At 34.6% G+C, this 22,290-nt stretch overlaps 1 non-coding gene across 1 annotated transcript; it reads left to right on the top strand.

The window, feature by feature from the left end:
* Positions 1-4,055: 4,055 nt before the first annotated feature.
* LOC140783105 (small nucleolar RNA R71) lies at positions 4,056-4,162 on the top strand. The gene has a single exon (XR_012108058.1). It is a non-coding gene; the product is annotated as a small nucleolar RNA R71 (small nucleolar RNA).
* Positions 4,163-22,290: the final 18,128 nt, after the last annotated feature.

The following is a 22,290-nucleotide window of genomic DNA, read 5'->3' as shown; positions in this document are numbered from 1 at the left end:
GAAATACTCCCTAGTCTTTAACATCTCTCACAAACTTTGCAATAGTCATGAATATCACGAAAGATAAAGGGCCACTAAAACCCACGTTGCAAAAAATTTGCAGTAGTCTTTTTAGAGCTAAAATGACCCCGACTGACTTGATCATGATAAAAAGAAATGATTTTATAAAAATCATCATCAGACACACATCTCCTAATGATTTGATCTGGGCAATACTTAAATAAATATGGGTCATCCCAGAAAAAGAACTTGACCTCAGCTAAAAATTTGGACTTATCTTGCTTGGTCCAATGCGGAGGCATTTGATCAGTAGCAAGATAATTGACAATATCAGCATACCATGGTAGCTGAGAAGCACTTATTAGCTGCTTATCAGGAAAAGATTCAGATATTGGTTTGGATTCATAAGATGATTCTAGGATAAGCCTAGATAAGTGATATGCGACAACATTTTCAGAACCTTTCTTGTCCCTAATTTTATGATCAAATTCTTGTAGCAACAGAATCCAACAAATTAAACGGGCTTTAGCATCCTTTTTAGAGAGAAGGTACTTAAGTGCTACATGATCAGAATAGATGATAACTTCAGACCCTAAGAGGTAGGATCTAAATTTGTCTAAAGCAAACACAACTGCTAGCAACTATTTCTCAGTAGTGGAATAATTTAGTTATGCATCATTCAGGGTTTTAGTAGCATAATAGATCACATGTGGTAACCTATTAACCCGTTGTCCTAAAATCGCTCCAATTGCATAGTCAGATGCATCGCACATAATCTCAAAAGGGTCATCCCAATTTGGTGGTTGAATGATAAGAGTTGAAGTTAATTTAGTTTTTAACCATTGAAAAGCCTTAAGACATTCTTCATTAAAGACAAATTGAGAATCCTTAGCCAGTAAATTACATAAAGGTCGTGATATCTTACTGGAATCCTTAATAAATCGTCAGTAAAAACCTGCATGACCCAAAAATGATCGGATTTCCTTCATAGTCCGAGGTGATGGAAGGTTAGAAATTAAGTCAACTTTAGCCTTATCGACTTCGATCCCATCTTTAGAAATAATATGTCCTAGAACAATTCCTTTCTTCACCATAAAGTGACATTTTTCCCAATTAAGCACTAAGCTTTTCTCTTTGCACCTTTCTAAGACTAGAGACAGGTGGTACAAGCATTCATCAAATGATGATCCAAAGATAGAAAAGTCATCCATAAAAACTTCCAAAAACTATTCTACCATATCGGAGAAAATGCTAATCATGCACCTTTGAAAGGTACCAGGAGCATTGCATAACCCAAAAGGCATGCGACGATAGGCAAATGTTCCAAAGGGGCAAGTAAATGTGGTCTTCTCTTGATCCTCAGGTGCTATAGGGATTTGATTATAGCCAGAATAACCATCTAAAAAATAATAATAAGCATGTCCGGCTAACCTTTCAAGTATCTAATCAATGAAAGAAAGGAGAAAATGAGCCTTCCTAGTTATAAGATTAAGTTTTCGGTAGTCAATGCAAACACGCCACCTTGTTTGAACACGAGTGGGTACTAACTCATCATTTTTATTCTGCACTACTATAATGCCAGATTTCTTAGGCACAACATGAATTGGACTCACCCATGCACTATCCGAAATTGGGTAGATAATACCCGCATCTAATCATTTTAGCATTTCAGCTTTAACAATATCCTTCATCATAGGATTTAACCTCTGTTGCAGTTCACGAGATTTTTTTTCCATTTTCCTCTAAATGGATTTGATGCATAACCACATCAGGACTAATTCCCTTGATATTAGCTATGGTCCATCCTATAGCTTCCTTGTATTCTTTTAAGACATTCACAAGTTTTTCCTCTTGTTTCTTACATAAATCAGATGTTATAATAACAGAAAGGGTTTCAGAAGAGCCTAAAAACACATATTTAAGAGTATCAGGTAGTGGTTTAAGATCTAACTTTGAAGGTTCTATGATGGACGGAGGAGTTGGGGGTGAAGATAGTGGAAGAAGTTCAATCTTTGGCTGCCATTTATTAAAATCCATAAGAGGTGCAGATTCTAACAATGCATTGACCTCCTCAAAAGAAGTTTTCCAATAAAAATCACTGTCAAAATGTAAAAGACACTTTTCTAAAGGATCCTCAACATTTGGCTTCTCATTTATGCTCTCTAATAGGCCTTCAATCATGTCAACCTCAAAAACATTATCAGTTTCAGGAGGTTAATGGCTAACATCAAAAATATTTAATTCAACAGTCATATTATCAAAAGACAGTTTCATAATCCCATTTTGATAGTGAATGACTACATTCGCAGTGGCTAGGAATGACCTTCCTAAGATCACAGGGATATGATTGCTCGGGTTTTAGACAGGTTCAGTATCAAGGATTATGAAATCCACAGGAAAAATAAACTTGTCTACTGTAATCAGAACATCCTCTATGATGCCTCGAGGATACTTGACAGAACGATCTACCAAAGAGAGTCTAATTTGAGTTGGCTTCAACTCTCTAAGACCTAATTGCTTGTAAACTGAATACGACAAAAGAGTAACACTTGCATCTAAATCCAAAAGGGCTTTATCAATGACATGATTGCCAATGACACACGAAATAGTAGGACAACGTGGATCTTTAAACTTAGGCGGAATGTTGTTTTGGATGATTGAACTTACCTGCTCAGCTAGGAATGCCGTATTTTGCACTTTTGATTTTCTTTTCTGAGTGCAAAGATCCTTCAAAAATGTGGCATACGCAGGAACTTGCTTGATGGCATCGAGTAATGGAATGCTAATTTTAACTTGCTTAAACAATTCGATCATCTCACTAAAGTTTGTTCCTACTTTAGCCTTAGTTAGTCTTTGGGGAAATGGTGCTTTGGGAATAAAAGTCTGCTCAGATGAATTTCTAGACTTAGGTAGAGACTGACTTGGGTTGCTAGAGTCAAAGGTTATAGTTCCAAATGAACTATCATGATTATTTTGCAGGACTTAGATTTCTTCACCCTTTGAGATAGATTTTTCATGATTTAGCACTTCAACCTTATTGTTGACTAGTTTTTCAGACCTAAGGGTAATGATTGATTGAACTTATTCGTTGTGCACACCTGAGGTGGATGGTTGGCTAACCTCATATTGGCCCCTTTGGGTTAGGAATGGGTTAACTAGGAAATTTTCATTGTTCTCTCATGCTAATCTTAGATGCTAACTGACCCACTTGATGTTAAAGCTCAGAAATGGCTTGAGAATTTTGTATATTGGTAGCTTCTATTATTTGCAAATTAGCACTAGTTCCAGTGAAAAATTTCTCTATCATTGCTTCTAAGTTGGATGGTTGTTGCTGAGGTACTATAACCGATTGATTAAGAGAAGGGGCATAAGAGACAGGCTAAGTAGGAGGACGAAATTGGTTAAATCCTGGAGGTCCTCATTGGTTTATTTGAGGCTGTTGTGGCCTCTAAGAAAAATTTGGGTGATTATATTTATACCTAATTAATTATTAATTATATAAATTATAATTAATAATAATCATATTGAAGAATATATAATATTATTAAAATAGTTAATGTCTAACTAATCTATTTGCATTAATTAAGAAGGAAATACCTAAATAAATAACATAAATAAAATAAAATAACGTAACATCAATAAATAGTAAATCACTGCCTGCTAGAGTGCTGGGCCGAGCCCAACACTATGTAGAAAGAGAAGGAGAAGAAGCCGAGGAAGAAGAAGAAGAAGAAAGGAAAAAGAAAAAGAAAGAAGAAGAAGAAGAAGAAGAAGAAGAGGAAAAGAAGGGAGGAGGGGACCGTGCGACAGGGAGGGGCTTGGTCACTGGTTGGGCTGCTGGCCAGCCAGCGACCGACCTCTCGCCGGCGGCTCTGCTCCGACGAACGAGAGAGAGAGAGAGGGAGAGAAGAGAAGAAAGGGAATGAGGGAGCACTAGTCGCTTCTCGGCGATGGGTGGTCGAAGACAATGGTTCCCACCACTGATGGACTCAATCAGATTATGATTTGTGTCGGTTAGACCATTGTAAAAATACTGGACTAACCACCATTTTTCAAAATTGTGATGAGGGCACTTAATTTGAAGATCCTTAAACCTTTCCTATGACTCATGAAATTTCTCTTCCTCTTTCTGCTTGAAAGTGGAGATGGCCAATCTATATTGATTTGTTTTAAGCATAGGATAAAATTTGGACACAAATTTATAGTTCAGATCTCTCCAAGTGGTGATTGAGTTAGGCTCTAAGTGATTCAACCAAGCTCTTGCTTGGTATTTCAATGAAAAAGGAAATAGCCTTAGCCTAGCAGATTCATCAGAAAAGTTTTGAAATTTGAATGTTGAACAAATATCCAAGAATTCATCAACATGAGAGTATGGATTCTCATTTTCCTTATCATAAAAGGTAGGAAGCAATTGAAGGATGGCAGGTTTTAATTCAAAATGAGTTGCATTAGTGTTAGGTAACACAATGCATTTTGAAAGTTGGGTTCCATTAGGGGCAAATCGCTCATGTAAAGTTATGGTATCATCATGAACCGATTGATGGTTTTAAGTCATTTTTTTCCTAGCAAGCTGACTAGAACTATCTCGAACCTAACCAATTTCTAAGTTTTTAAAAAGGCTTTACAAACACAAATCTTACCAAGCAAATCATAGTCAATAGTTTGTGTTTTTAAAGTATAATATGAGAGTAAGCAATTTTTTTTTCAATTCTAATCTTGTAGAGAATTACTTCTCTTCTAATTAGAGAGCTCCTACTCCCTTTCAGAGTAAGCTAGAGGTTTACTAGTTAAGACCTACCAAATCACAACCAGGTAAGTTCTCAGGAATACTGGTGGGCGTTGGCCTCTTCAGAATACCAGTTCCCTTAGGCGCCTTAGTATGGCTCTCGTTTTTGACAGAATTTACCTAGACATTATAATTTGGAAGGTGCTCACTGGGCTTACCAAAAGATAACTCTTTTTGAGAGGTTCCTATGAGCTATGTGAAATCATTTGGCCGACGTCTACTTGATTTTAAGTTAGAAGTTTGGCTTGGGTTTTAAAATGAAAGGAGATGATTAACTTAAGTAGGCAATGATGTGGTGATTAAATCCATTCCTTATCTTGGTGAGGTTTGTGCCCTTACTAAATATTTTATGCAAATATGAATGCACAAATAATTACACAGAATCAGTTTAGAATCCACTAAGAGGAGATTCGTGGGTAAGGTTAAGAAAATTCAAACCTTCCAATCGAGTCCACAGATTAGCAATTACTCCGCTGGGAGTAATTTTTAAGCAATTTTCTTTTCTTTAAGCACAATCCTCTATTGTTTTTTGGTTTCTGTAGAATAATTCAAAACAAGAACAAAATTCGATTTCTTTTTCTAATTTTAAAATTTTTTTAAACAACTAGTAGAAAAATTAATTTTAAAATTTCAAAATAGTTTTCAACACAAGTCCCCAGCAATGGCGCCAAAAACTTGTTGTGACAAATTAAGTAACATTCGCAAGTGCACGAATCTATGGAGTAGTTCGGCAAGCAAGGTATCGATCCCACGAGGACTTGTTTGAAAACTTGAAGTGTTTGAAAATCTTAAAAATAATTTTAACCTAGTTGGAAAATGGGTTTAGGAGATTTATGGAGAAAGAAAACCTTCTTGCAAATTTTCTTAATTAAGTGTGAGTAATAAGGTCTTGGAATCCACTTGTAGATAACACATTTCTATTAGATAATATAAATCTCTTCTTTTTCTATGATTCACCAAGAAATCAATTACTAGTGGATCGGAAGATTATCTTTGAATGAACAATTCAATTTTCATAAAAATTACGTTCTTCCTTCATTTTTAGAAAATATTGAGTAAGAATTTTAAATCATTAGATGTATCCTTTTTAAGAAAAACAACTAATATCTAAATTCTAAACAACAAATTTAAAGTAGAAGAAAGAAAAACTTATTTAGCAATTAAGAACACATAAGAGATTTAGAATAAAAGAAAAATGTTCTCAACAAGCTTCATCCTCAACCTTAAGAAAATTAGAAATTCATTTTACTAGTTAATTACACAACTTGAATAAAAATAAATATGAGATTTAGCACTAGAGAGTTGTAGAATACTTCTTTCAAAAATAAAATCCAAATCCAAAAACAAGAGATTACGCTAAAAGAAGATCATAATATGAACTTTGCTGACTTACAAAGATTGAAACTTCTTCGAATGTGCTATATTGTTGTTAATTGAATTGAAATAATTGCAAGTTGGAATGCTGAATTTTAAACAACTCCTCCTCAAAAGAAAAACTTAACAGAAAATACATAAGAAAAGATATTTTTCTCTAGCTCTCAACCCTTCTATTTGTAGACTTCTTGGAGCATGAAAATCTGCTCCAAATCGGCTAGAAATCTGCTGTGATTGTGTTTGAAATCTGCTAAATATGTGCATGAAATCTAGTAAAAATCTGCATGAAATATGTTAGAAATCTGCTGCATTAGATAGGTAATTTGCTTGGCTGGAATTGCTGCTAAAATAAGAATTTGAAATTTGTTTACTGCTACAATTATTGCTGAAATTTTGGCTGAATTGGAGATGAAAATCTGCTACATTAGGTAAAAATTTCTTGCTAAAATTCTGCAACTTGATATAGATTTGATTACTGAAAATCTGTTGCTTAATAAAAAAAAAGGAATTTTGACTCATTCTGATTTAGATAAGGAAAAAAGTGATTAGTAGATCATGGTTTGACTTAAGCATGACTTGAAAGATGAGAGGTAGATTTAGTTGGTTAGTAGTGACTAAGCCTAATTCTGGTTTGAGCCCAAATTTGACCATTTTTAGTAATTAAATGAGATTCAATTGATCAAAGGTCTACATATAAAATACATTAATTAGTTAAAATAAAATATTAAAATTTAATAATTTTGACATAACAAATATTACAATTATGAATTTAACATCTAGTTGATATGTAGCATGAGTATGCTTGTGATAGATTAGTATGAGTATGCATGTGTTGACTACATGGTTAGAGACTACATTGCATCATCTTTCTCTTGATTCTTGTTCCACTTAAATTCCTATTATGGATTGACCTTTTATCATACTGGATATAAGCATATGATCTGTCATTTAGAAGAAAAGCATGAAATGTAATTGATAAGATAGTTGATAGAAAACGTGAGGATACTCGAGTGGGCGCGAGGGTTAGGACGCACTTGGTGGGATGATTGAGCGCTCGATATAATCGCGATCCTATTGGCCTTACGTCCGAGATCATTAGCCTGTGTGCAGAGCAGACATTTGGACACATGTTATTCGCTATGGCATATGTGGCGAGTTATCCTCACGAGATTTCTATTAGCTAGAAGGCTTCCCGATCTAGATGGAGGTTGATACCTTTAGCGGATGGCAGGGTATGATTATATTTGAGATACTCTTTGCGGATGGTAGAGTATGCTCTGAGCCTTCGGGCATGATGTTGAGACCAGGTACCGAGTGTTGACTGTGCACAGTAGTCTAGCATGATGATGACATATAGAGGCGAACATTGATGACTAAGATGTTGAGAAGTGCATATGATTTCATTATCATCTGATTACCTAATTATCGAGTAGTTAATATACATCATATATATGCTTGCATTTGATATTATAGCATCGTCATGGTCGGTATGCATCATGTGCCATATTTGAGAGAGAGTTATGATGATAGTATGATGTGGAGATTTGTTTATTCATTATCGAGGATTATATAATTTATCAGTTATGACATGTTATCTATTTTTTATTTATATATTATTGAGGATACATTCATATAGTCATTCATGACATGATGCTCTTTCTTATTCATATTATCCAGCACATGATTTACTCTTTATTTGGCATCACTAATTTAGGATAAGGTCTATTCACTAAGCCTTTTGCTCATGACTCTCTCTTTATTTCCTTTCTAACCCCCTTAGATATGTGATACGTGATAGCGACTTGAGATATCTTGAGAAGATATTTTAGAGCGATGATGAGGTGAGCTATAGATGCGAGATGGTATAGATGATAGTTTATATAGAAATTGAGTTATACCAGTATTTGATATTTGTACTCTTTTGTATCAGATGATGATTTGTATAATGCAGGTCGAATCATAGTGTACTCTTCTATTAGTTATTTTAGTTGTATCTTGATGGTTTGTTGTAGCCTGTGTGGGTCTTGCCAGATTATGTAGTGGTCTAGTATATATTATTATGGACTTAGATATTCTTATGTTAACAGGTTTATTTGGTTAATAGTATGATTTATAGTATGATGGATTATGTGGTCATGGATAGGTTAGCAGGTTTTATTTGATGATGTCATGATTATATGTGCACAAGAGTATCTGTGCGTGATGGGCCCCGTCGGACCTACCGTGTGTGCCGCGTGTGCCGTGTGGGCGCATGGGCGTGCACTGTCTATATCGAGCGGGGGCATTACAATTCAGGTGGTATCAGAGCCTAGGTTTAAGAATGATCTAGCAAACCATTTAGTATAGTAGTTGTCGGTTTGTTTTAGGATTACGCTAGTAATCGATCTTTACGAGTGGGATATTAATTGGTTGAGATAGAGATCTTGGTTATGATGTTGAGATTATTAAGTTTTGATATTTGAGGTTATTAATAGAAATAATTTGAGATATTGGTATATTAAGAATTTATCTAAGCGACTAATGAATAGGAAGAGATATTACTAAAATCATGCATTGATGTTATTGATGTTGAGGTATTATAAGCTGTGGAGCATAATATTGGATATATAGACTTGTTCGTATGTTGTGATAAAGTGTAGAAATTCGTAAATATGTGGAGATAGGTATTTTGTGCAGAAGGATTATTATCAGTAGATTTGAGGATTATTCTAAGCAAATATAGCATATTTTTAGATTTTTGATCTTTTATGGATATATTTGATATTAGGAGATTGATGTAAAGAGATATATGCGCAGAGAGACTTATTTGATTTTTATGAGGGTTATAATTATGGATTGTGGATAGATGAGTAAGACATATGATGATTTTGTATAGCGAAAAAGATATTAAGTGATGTGATATAGATGATTGTAGATTGTATATGGAAAGGAATTTCTGGGATGACTAGTATGATAAATTATGTTTGCAAGATACTTGTGTTAGTAGGTATAAAATTTTGATTATACCGACGAGATGGATGATTTAATAGGGATATGTTTGTCCAATAGTATTACTAGATAATTAATGTCTCGTTTAAATCTTTAAGTGAATGATTACCAAAGAGGGTAATGAGCATAGGAAATATGACATGGGTACAATTATTGGATTATGAATTATTTTAGTAGTTGAGACGTAATGTATATAGTTATGGATAACACGATAGTACGTTTAGTTTAGTAGCTGCTAAGTATGTGAATATGATTAGATGGAAAGAATGAAAATGGAAGGAATTATATAGAGTAAAGATAGTTACTAAGTTGATGGTCTCATGACATATATGACAGTGAAAGTATATTTTGATTATTAGTTTAGTTTTGGACATTGATTTAGAGGATAATAATATTATAGCATGATGTCCGTGTGTCTTGGTTGATGAATTTTAATTATGAATATACAGACTTATTTTTTTTATGACTATTAGGTGATGTTAATGATGTTATAGAAAGATTTTTGATGATGCTATAAGATTAAATTGTTCAGTATATATGATGGACTTTATATAGAGGATGTGATAGAATATTAAGTTGAGACTCTTGATAAAATATGAGGTTTATGTGATGAAAAAACCCCTAGACACAAATATGTATCTAAATACTAGGCCATGATATCACTCGTTCGCTTAAGTAAAAGTCCAAAGAAATATTAAGAACAAAAGCAGAGATGAATGCAAAGATTTTAACGTGGAAAAACCCAAATGGGAAAAAACCACGGATCCAAACTCGGATCAAAACCAATCACTATGATAGTAGCAGTTACAAGACTGACTCACAAAACAACCCGTCGATCCAAACGACTTTGTTCTTCTAAGTCTTGCTCGCTAGAACCCACGATTCACTGCTTTCTCGTGATTGAAGTCCAACCTCAGTAGCCCTCGAGATTAATCTTTCATCTAGATAGCCCTTAAGACAAAAGATTAAGTTTTGTAGATGAGTGGAACCTTGATAGTTGAAGAACCGATGTAGCCTCAAGAAGTCTCCTTCAATAATGCTTCTTAACCACACTAGAGATAGGGCATCATAATCCTTATATATGATCTCCAAGATAGAGTCAAATCCAAGTCTTATCCGAACTCACGAGAATCCAATATTTTCAAACTTCGTTGGTGTGTTCGAACGCGGCCTGGGTGCATTCGAATGGCCTGACTTGATCTTAGGTTCGTTCAAACGGGCCCAAGTGCGTTCGAACGCGACAGCTTGAATTCTTCAGGTTGCGTTCGAACACGTTTGTGAATGTAGCTCTCGGTCTGTGTGAACTCATGTACCCGCGTTTGAACGCGTTTGTGAACACAACTCTCGGTCTGTGTGAACGCAAGTACTTGCGTTCGAAAGCATTTGTGAACGCAACTCTCGGTCTGTGTGAACGCAGTACCCGCATTCGAACGCATTTGTGAACGCACCGTGTTCGAACGCGTTTGTGAATGCGGTGTGAACTCAACAGCTTTTTTCCAATAATCTTACAATTCTTCAAACGAGAGATATTCTAGACTTGTATAAAGCTCATATACATGTAAAAATACACTTAGAATATTTTGTACACGAATGCCAACAATTAAAAACCTAACATATGATTTAATTAGAAATGAGATATGTTGGTTTTAATTATAGATGTTAAATTGAAATATTATGTGCTTTGACAGGTTAGTTGTTTTGATGATACTAATCGGAGAGATAATTTGATAGAGTCATTAATAGAGCCTATAGATATGACTATTTATTATGATTGATAGATGATTTGGAAGTTGATCTACTTGCTTCATAGGACGGTAATGAAAGGAATACATAAGGCTACGATGTTTCATATACAGTGTATTGATGAATGTTTATTATATTGTTAGATGATAAATAGATAATGATGTATATAAAAGTGATTATATCAACATTTGTTTAACTGTTGGCGTACATGTTCAATCATTACTAGAGGTTATTGAGCGAGCCTTTGAAAATGATGAGATTGATCTTAATAATTATAAAGACTTATAAGTTTGTATTTGAGTCTTAAGATAAAGATATTTGATTGGGAGATATGGATTTCATGATTGATTCCATTTTAGTTTGTGAAAATTTGATCTTTTAATGAATTGCAAAGTTAAGGTTATGAGTTGATCTAAAGTAAAATGGAAGATATACTAGTAAGGTTGTAATTTATATTTTTGGATGTCTTCTGATCTATATGAATCAGTTAGTGTCAGTTATTTTATTAGTAGATCATAATAGCATGACCAATTCGGGAGATTAATCTTAGTAGCTTTAGTTCATGTACAATAATTTTATAGATTTGTCTAAGATATGTTTATGTATTCTTAAAGATCAAGTATGATGGATTAGTAAATATTTGTGTGGCAATGAATTAATATTATGAATTGAATATTATATCTATCGAGATATTGAAGAGATTATTTGATTACTTAGTAGAACTTAGTAGATAGTCTTTGGACCTGAATATTGATATCATTAAGTGATATTTTGGTGGATATAATAGTAGTGATAGTAATTAAATAGATAATGATCAAACTGGAATTATGTGAATTGAGGAATGAATAGTTCAGATATAGAAATGATTGATAGAAAGATTATTATAAAGTTTATCATGTATGTTTCTTCAGATAGTTTGAATTTAATCTTTCAGATATTCTAGATTAAGAAGGAAGATAATGTGGAGAATTAGAAGGGTGTATAAATTCGTTTGAGGTTGCATTAGGATTAACATTGATAGGTTGGATTTGATGAACTGTATATTAGTTTGAAGAATGTATTATGAATACAAGTTGATATTGTAGTCTTATATGAATAGGTGTGATCTCTTATATGGATTTATTTTGTAATTTCTATAATGGTTTAAGCATATGAGCTGTGCATTTTGAAATAAGAGAGTTTGTGCCATTGACTAAATTTTATGAGGATATCGGATAATGCTGAGTATGTTTAGATTAGTGACATTATTTGTCTAGAAAGAAAAGCATGAGTTAAGTATTTCATATGTTCTTGAAATAACTTGTATTTATCATTCTACCTAGTATTAGTGATAATATTGAGGGATAATCTATTGAGCATGTTTGGGATCAGAGTATAAATTTAGTAGATTGGAGATAATTTACTAAATAGGTTATATCGTATTATCATAAGTGATTATGGCATTACGTTGTTATATGGTTGCAGTTAGTAGAATAAGTGATAGTTTTGGACAGGTTGAGATATTTTGGAGTAGAATATGACACTTATTGTATTATTGAATCAGTGTACGTTATTTCTTGCAAATCAGTAGTATTATCGATGTCTATGGATATAGTATGCCTAGATTTAAGAATTTTTTTTTATATATGGGAGATTCTTGGGGTTGTGTAATGTTAGGAGTTAGTAAGTAAGTTAGTGAACGATGTATGAGTTATAAATATGAAAAAGTGAGATTGCACGGTTGTCGATTTGATTAGAAGGTAGTGGAACTAGATATGTGGATTTTTCTTGCAATACCAATGTGATATAAATTTCAGGGTCAAAATTTTCATTAGGGGGGAAAGAAAATGTAACAACCTGCCCAAAAAAAAATTTTAATTAATTTTTTGGGCACGACGTGGCCGCAACACTATGGCCGGCCTTATGCCCATGTAAGCTGCATGAGCAGCTTGCATGGTGAGGCACCACGCGCCCACCGCCACTGCCCTAGCTAATGCACTATAGGAGGAGCATATAAACATTGTAACTTATCAACCATCTGCAATGCGCTAACACACATGTCAACAATGCGCTCATTGATGCTCGACCATTATCACTACTATGTGAGGCAAGTGCATCTGAGCCTTGAGAGAGAATATCCGATAAAGTAAGAACTTACACCAAATATTAAGTAGTTAGTTAACTTTTTGGCAAATTTCAAACATTTCATAATATTACAATTTATACTAAACATACCATAATGACATGCTAGAGGAATTAATAATTGTGTAATTCTCCTATACCAATAGCATGGATCATTATAATTCATTGCTGCAACCACTGGTGGTGAATCCACTATGCTCTCCACGCTGCTCCCTTCATGGCAATATACTCTACATGGTGAGCCTGCCAATCATGAGTACTCTTACCATGCCTATCAATAGCGTTAAGTTAGTCTTCCGTATAACATGGAGTAGGGATTTGTTAAGTTGGACCAAATTGATGCAAATGGCTTGATTTAGAAAATATTACTCAACAATATCAAAATAAATAAGTGATATCCTCGTCCTCCATATATCGCTTTTTATTGTACATATTGCTGGTACTTTAGCCAATACTTCTTTTATATATGGTTTTCATATAATCTACACATTAGTAAAATAAGTTAAATATATTAATAAAATAAGTTAAATATATCTTGCTAGAAGTAATTTTACATATTTGCAAATATTATCTAATCTCATGTTGCTAGTCTATTTGATCTCGGTAAAAATGCAACATATATAATGCTGGATTTTGGCCATAATTTCTTTTGCACTATCAACTGACGCTAAATGCAATACCCAGCTAAGGTTGTGGCTGAGGCACAGCATCGACAAACTTAATGGGAGCTAGCTGTCTATCAGGCCTGCTCACATGTAGTCACTCCCATGCCTAAACCTATAATTATCTTAATAAGATAAGCAAGAAATATAATGGCATACAAGTACTTACCAAAATATCAACTTATAAATATCTGTAATAAATAAAGTAGCCCAACTATATCTTCTTGAAATGCCCCCACCTGGCACGGGTACGTGCACGCCCACGCGCCCACACAGCATGCACGGCGCACGCAACAGGTCGGGCGAGGCCTATCATACACAGATACTCTCTTGTACACATATAATCATGACATCATCAAATAAAACATGTTAACCTATCCATGATCACATAATATATCACCAAATAAATCATACTATTAACCAAATAAACCGGTTAACATATGAATATCCCAGTCCACAATAATATACATTAGACCACTACATAATCTGGTAGGACCTACACAGGCCACAACAAACCATCAAGATACAACTAAAATAACTAATACAAAAGTACACTATGATTCGACCTGTAATATCCAAATCATCGTCTAATACAAAAGAGTACAAATATCAAATACTGGTACAACTCAATATCTAGTTAAACTATCATCTATACCATCTCGCATCTATAGTTCACCTCATCATCATTCTAAAATATCTTCTCAAGATATCTCAAGTCGCTATCACGTACCACATATCTGAAAGTGTTAGAAAAAAATAAAGAGAGTCATGAGCAAAAGGCTCAGTGAATAGACATTACCTCGAATCAGTGATGCCAAACAGAGAGTAAATTATGTACTGGATAATATGAATCAGAAAGTAGCATAATACCATGTATGAACATATATATATGTATCCTCAATGACATATATATGAATGAAATAAATTCTCATGAATGAGCATATTATATCCTCAACTAAAAATATATAACATGATGAAATTACCATATAACATCACTGAATATAACGACATATCATGTATAACAATTATGAAACTATGAAACTGGTCACATTAATGATGATGCATGATGCATGCCAACCACTAGATAATCGTATATGTCAGAGCCAGATATAATCCACATATCTCTCACTATCACAATCATCCATCTCAACTCTAAATATCATCCACCATGCTAGACTACGGTACCCGGCCCCAAACTCAATACACATCATGTCACAAGCTTAGAGCATACCCTGAGTTTGGGGCCGGGTACCGTAGTCCAGCATGGTGGATGATATTTAGAGTTGAGATGGATGATTGTAGATGAATCATACCCTGCCATACGCTAAGGGTATCTCTGTAGATAAATCATACCCTGTCATACGCTAAGGGTATCTCAAAAGAAAGTAGTCATACCCTGCCATACGCTAAAGGTATATCAATAATAGTTGTACCCTGTCATACGCTAAGAGTACAACCATCAGCCATCACCATACTCTGCCATATGCTAAGAGTATGTCCAGTACCAGTCCGAACCAGATACCGTTCTAGCCATCATATCATATCATATCATATCACATCACATACAAATGTACTTTTATGATTTCCTATACATGATAAATTATATGCATATATATCCAGTATGACAACAGATCACGCAACTATGGAATTTAGGTAGTAAAGAAGTTGAGAGAAAAATGATGCAATGCCGACTCTAACCATATATACTTTTGCTAGTCTATCACATGCATACTCATGATAGTGATCATCCCGACATAAAAACCATAACAGTATAATCATCTCTATATATCACCAATGTACTCATAACTCATATCAGCCTAATCAAATGTATGATAAAATATGCTTCACTGAAATCATCTTTAGATAAAATTATATAATCATGCTGGAGGCCAAAATATGCGTGTACATAATATATAATATATCCTAATTTGAGAAAGGCGTCTAGGGGATAAGACTACTCACAGTTTGATCAGAAGATACAAACCACGCATCTCTCACGTCCGTCAGATAACCGAGTGACACTTATCGCTAGCAAGGTCCATAGGGTCTCAAATAACAGGATTGGGATCTGAAAATATTCAAGTAATATTAATTAGTCGCAATTAAAATTAGTTCAAATATAATATAAAGGTTTATTTGGTTTAAAAACACTTCTTTTACTTTGCACATAACTAGATTCACATTATAGGTACGATTCAAATATTATGATATACTATTATTATAAAATACTAGTTATAATATACGGAAAAAAAGTTCGTTTCTTTTTATTTAATATTCTAAATATATAATTATAAAGTAAAAGCTAAACAATTATAAATGGGATATAAGTATAGATAATATCTATTTATAATAAATTTATATTTCTTAGTCTATTTTGATTAATTAGAAGTTATATAGTATTTACTTAATTATGTAAAATAATTAATTAATTAATAAGACTAGTATCTTATTCTACACACAATAGTATATAATAAATTGTTAAGATTACTGAAATTGCATATATTATGAATATCATTACATAAATCTATTAATTATAATTTACAACACTATTTATTAATCTAATAGAGATATAAATACATAGTTACATCAAAATAAGTATTATCTATATTTATGCATAATATTTTATAACCTAGTTAATCATCAATTATACTAATTATAATTAATAATCATCATGTTGAAGAATATATATTATTATTAAAATAATTAATGTCTAAATAATTTATCTACATTAATTAAGGAAGTAATACCTAATTAAATAAATATATGAATATAAAATAAAGTAGATAATAAAACAATGTCACTAGTGCTGGGCTCGGCCCAGCGTTGCCTGCTACGGTGCTGGGTCGAGCCCAGCACTGTGCAGAAAAGAAAGGAGTAGAAACAGAGGAGGAAGATGAAAAAGAAAGAAAGGAGAAGAAGAAGAAGAAGAAGAAGAAGAAGAAGAAGAAGAAGAAGAAGGGAGGAGAAGAAGAAGAAGAAGAGAGAAGGGGAGCTGAGGGAAAGAAAGGAGAAAGGAAGAAGAAATAAGAAATAAGAAGAAATAAGAAATAAGAAGAAAGAAGAAAGAAGAAGAAGAAGAGAAGAGGAAGAGAAGAAAGAGAGGAGGTGAGGGAGGAGCTTGCGGACCCGGGCCGGCGGGGAGAGCACCGGCCGCTGCTGGCCAACCAGTGGCCGGCCTCTCGCCGGCGGCTCGGCTCTGACGAGCCCTAGCTTGGGCGGAGAGAGAGAGAGAGAGAGAGAGAGAGAGAGAGAGAGAGGGAGGAAGAGTTTCTCACTGGCGGCGGCGGCTTCGGGAATGTGGCGGCGGGCTGACGTTGGCAACGAGGAGTGCGAAAGAAAGTCGAGGGAGAGTGCAGTGAGAGGGAGACCGAGAGAGATAGATAGATAGAGAGAGAGATTTAAAGAGAGAGAGAGAGAGAGAGAGAGAGAGAGAGAAGAGGCGGTGGAGGGGGGTTGCGGCTGCGCCGAGGCCCGTCGCGACCAACTGGCTACAGCCCGTTGGCTGCGGCAGCGGCAGCGAGCGCGTGGTGCCCCCACCACGCAAGCTGCGCATGCAGCTTACATGGGCACGAGGCCGGACATAGTGTGGCCGGTCGCGTCGTGCCCAATTAAATTTTTTTTTTTTGGGTTTGGGTTGTTACATTTCTACATTATGTCGATTGGCACAAGATACCTCTCGATAAAGTACTACTGATGCGGCACTTTCCCAATTAAGTTTGCTAGTATAATCCAAGTTCAAAATAATGGAAGATACATCAACTATATTGTATCTTGTTAGGTTTAATTTGTACTAATGTAATTAGCAAATTATGTTTCAAAATATATTTTTCATCTATGTCATATGTCTAGATTTTACGTATGAGCATATGCACAAGTTATGATAAGTTATGAGATGTTTGAAGTGGGAGATTGAATTTAAAGTCAAAGTACTCGAAACGGTTTTGGAATCATCATTGAAGTGCTCAAAAAGTGTCATGATGGTCAAAGTAGTATAAAAAAATATTTAAAGGCACATGAACAACAACTCGCATTCAATAGTCTTGCTCATCTATTCGAACGGACCATTAGGCGTTCGAATGCATTTTCTTGAGAAAGAGTAAAATAATAGGTATTTGAGCTCGTTCGAACGGCCTTGGCTGATTTGACTTTAATTTGGGTCTATCTCTATTTATCTTATCTCTAAGAGAATCCGTGGAGAATCTTTGAAGAGATATTTATCTTATCTCTAAAAGATACTATCTTATCTCTAAGAGATATTTATCTTATCTTTAAGAATATAAAATGGTTTAATCTAACCCTAGAAGGGTGGACTGCCTAGTCTTAAATTGAAGATCATCTTTTAGAGAAGCCCATCATTCATGATATTGAGATTACCCTTTGGAGGCCATTGAAGATCAATTCTCAACTTTAGATGGAAGTGCTGAATCATTTTCAACTTTATGAATCTACATCAAATCTAGAAGAACTACGTCTCGAGGAGCACTAAGTCAATGTCCTTCGAGGTTTGGAAAATTATCAGAGGAAGTAGTGTGTCTTGGGGTCTAGCGAGCAAGGTTAGTATATATTGAATTGTGGGGATTGATGGGTGATTTGTAAGCTTCTTGTTAACTACTACAGGTTTTAGTTATTGATCTCGATTCGAGTTTGGATCCTTAGTTTTTTTACCAGGTTTTGAGTTTTTTCACGTAAAATTTTTGTGTTTGCAATCGTCTTTTTCACGCTTTATTTTTTGCATATTATTATTGATAGCGCATGATAGAAAGGCAAGTTTTTTTATCCTAAGTATTCATGTAAGTTTTAGTTTTTTTTTTAATTAGTATTAGAGCAGGCTTTCTTAGCTTAGAGATAAATCTTTTAGGAGATGGATTTTTTGAAAGAAGGTATTGATAAATCTCCTATGTTAAATAGATCTAAAAATTCATATTGGAAAGATAGGATGTATGCTTTTCTAAAGTCCGATGAGGGTAATGATATTGACGTTGAATTGATAAGACTCTTTATAAAATTAATTAAGGATTCCTTCAAAAATTCTAATTGTTAAAGGAGAAGACTTAGAAGCAATTATCAAAGGGGAGTAATTCAATGTTATGAATGCCATGGTTATGGGCATATAGCTCATGAATGCCCAAATTACCTTAATAAAAAAGGCAAGACTTTGTATGCCACTTGGGATGATACTAATGATTCTATTGATGATGACTCTGAATCCGAAAAAGAAAATTATTTTTCTTTTACCGCTTCCTCATTATCTTCTAATAGTTCTTATGAGATGTCAAATGCAGCAAAGAAAAGTGAAAATGATTTTGATGATGACAATGGGATCAACATCCAAGCCGCCTATGATGCACTATACAAAGAAACTTACAAGATATAAAAAAACTAATTTGAAGCTTGTACGAAAGTTTAAGTTGACGCAAGAAGAAAAAGCCAAGATGATGAAGCATCATGTAGACATGTTGAAAGATATGGAGTGTCTCAAAGAAGAAAATTTAAAGCTTCAAAAAAATTTGGATAACACTCTCTTAAACTCGAACTCTTTAATTTCTGAAAATTCTTTATTATGTGATAAACTTAAATTTTTGGGGGTTAATTGGCGTGAGCAAGCTTCTTTAAGAGAAAGCTTATCTTAAAAGGTTAATTTTCTTGAGATTGAATTAAAAAAAGTTAACAGCTCATTTGATAAGTTTTTAATATAGGGTCCAAAAATTTGAATCAACTCCTTGGATCACAAAGGAAGGGAAAAGAGAAGGAAGGGCTAGGATATGATGCTAAATGATCAAATACCTCTTCTCCAAAAAGTGCAATGTAATGTATATTCTTCTCCTTTCTTTTGTTCAATCATCTTGTCATTACATTAATACTTCTCATATTGATTATAAGACAACTGTCAAGAAATATAACGAGAAGTGTAATGTGAATGCTAAGACATATAGGAATGGATCTAATGGTAGAATTTATATTCTCACTTACTATAATTTTGGAGATAAATGATATATTAGGCCACATTATAAATTTGTACAAAAATCTAAACATGTTTTTTATTATGGGCTGAAAACTAGACAAATTTGGGTTAGGAAAGAAGACATTTTTGCTTTTATTTTGGTACTCTTTTGGATGGTGCTATTGAGTGATCCCTTAGTAGGATATGCTAGCTAAGGGGAGTTTGATTGTTTAATGATATTCCCTAGCTATATGCTTTTGTGTATGTATCTAATTTTTAGTTTTAGGTATTATTTGGATTGGTTGATAATTTGTGCATTTTAGGATTTCTGTTCTGTTTACGGTTTCTCATTTTCATTTTTATTTTAGATTATAGTTGGCTTTCTTTAAAATAAAATGAGAAAATTAAAAATTTTGATGCACTTATTGAATAAGAGTGACTCTTATGACATGTAGTCATCCTATTATAGAGTTATTATTTGAAGTTATAGTCACTTATGTTAACGTTTGGTATATTATCTCTAAGTGTTTTATTATTTACTCTTGGATATTTTTTATCACCTTCTATGCACATCCATTATAATTATTGTGATTTAATTTTTGTATGAGTATTATCTCATGCAGTGTCCTTTAGATATCTTACTCATTAGATTGACATTGATAGTTTGACCTTTTTGATTTAGTTTTACCCTCCTAATATTTCTCCTTATTAAAAGATCAATAAAAAGGGCTACAACGTTATTAATGTGAAAAGCCATATTGAAAGTGTGCAGTTTGACATCGTGCACCACTATATCATTTATGAGTTATCTTCATTTTTAATATGGTGCTTTGTAAGAAAAGGGCTACCTAACTCATGTGTGAAAGTCATCATTGTAATACACCTTGCTAAAGTCTTTTCTTATTGCATTAGTTATTTATTTTCATTAAAATAAATTTTTTGTAGGTCGGATTCCAACAGGGAAGGGGGCATTCGAATGCCTTTACAAACATCTGCACTAGTTTGCAAAATAGAGAACACAAAAAGTGCGTTCAAACATGGCCGAGCGCGTTCAAACGCAGGCGTGTGAATGCCTACATCAGTTCACATCCACATAGAACATCTTTTATGCATTCGAATGCGGTCGGGCGTGTTCGAACGCGATCAACGGGAGTCCACTAGAATTAGGGTTAATAATTGTTATTTTGGCATATTGGCTAGCCTCTATAAAGGTGTGGATGGCAGCCAAAGTTATTATGCTTAATGAATATTGGTTTTTATCTTCCTCTATCCTCTCTCTCTAGTCTCTCTACTCTAATCTCCCTCCTCCCTCTTCACTAACCAGCCACCTCTACCGTTGGCAAGGTCTCATCTATCTTCTTATCTCATTCATCTATCGAGTCCTCCCTCCTCCTTGGGATCTCGATCACTTTTTTCTCTTCATCCTTATCTCTTAAACTACATCAACCATCCACCCTCATCTCTATTATCATTCATAACTCTAACATCCACTCCACCCATCACCACCACCATTATTCCCTTATGTTCTAGTTATTATTCGAATCTATGAATTGTACAAATAGAAAAAATGTAGATCAAGAAGTTACAAATTGATCAAACTTGGTTTTGTAATTTTCTTACTACAGGAGAATATTTAGTGAATATTTTCTCTCAGTTACGCGGACTGCTTTCTACAATCAATACAGATCTTAAAGGGATCATTTCGTAACCTTTTGTTGGTATCAGAGCTAGGTTAACCTCGAACCTCCATTAATAGTGGAGACAAGGAAGATGGCATCAACAAGGAGATCAATGGAGAGCACACCGACAAGGGAAGACTCAATCCACGATAATCCTAACCGAGAGGCCGATTCCCTTAGGGCGGCAACGATAGGACTAAGTCAACCAATGTCCATGGGTGCGAACATAGGCTTGGTGGATGAACTTAGGGGTATGTTTCAAATATTGCTACATAGGGTGGACGCAATGCAGAGTGATCATAATGCCTTGACGGAATATGTCATGAATCGAACGGTGGACCATCGCATAGAGATTGTGCCCGGGGCTGCACCAGCAAATGTGAGACCATATCAGTATCCACATGGGCAAAAGGAAGTTATCTCCAAGATGGTAGCCGAGATGTTGGAGCAAAGCCTCATACAACCAAGTCATAGCTCTTACTCATCGCCCATGCTATTGGTGCGGAAGAAGGACAGGACATAGCATTTTTGTGTCAACTACCGGGCCCTAAATGCTATCACTGTCAAGGACCAGGATCCCATTCCGGTCATAGAGGTGCTGGATGAGCTTGTAGGGGCGACCATATTCAGCAAGCTTGACTTGAGGGTCGGGTATCATCAAATTAGAGTTCACCCAGCAGATGTGCATAAAACTGTATTTCGGACTCCAAACGAGCACTATGAGTTTCGGGTGATTTTCTTTGGTCTCACCAATGTTTCAACTACTTTTCAAGGTCTCACAAATAATATTTTTCGGCCTCTACTGTGAAGGTATGTCTTGGTATTCTTTAATGATATTTTGGTGTACAACAAGATTGAAATGGAGCATTGGCGGCATATGGAGGATATGCTAAATTTATTGAAGCAAAACTAGCTGAAGATTAAGAAGTCTAAGTGCCGATCAGAAGTACCACAATTGGAGTATTTAGACCAAATCATCACAGCGGATGGAGTGGC

Source organism: Typha latifolia, chromosome 2 (genome assembly GCF_019914945.1).
Source record: "Typha latifolia isolate L0001 chromosome 2, TyphaL0001v2, whole genome shotgun sequence".
Taxonomy (NCBI): domain Eukaryota; kingdom Viridiplantae; phylum Streptophyta; class Magnoliopsida; order Poales; family Typhaceae; genus Typha; species Typha latifolia.
Note: the sequence above shows the minus strand (reverse complement) of the source record. Positions and strands in the feature narration are given on the sequence as shown.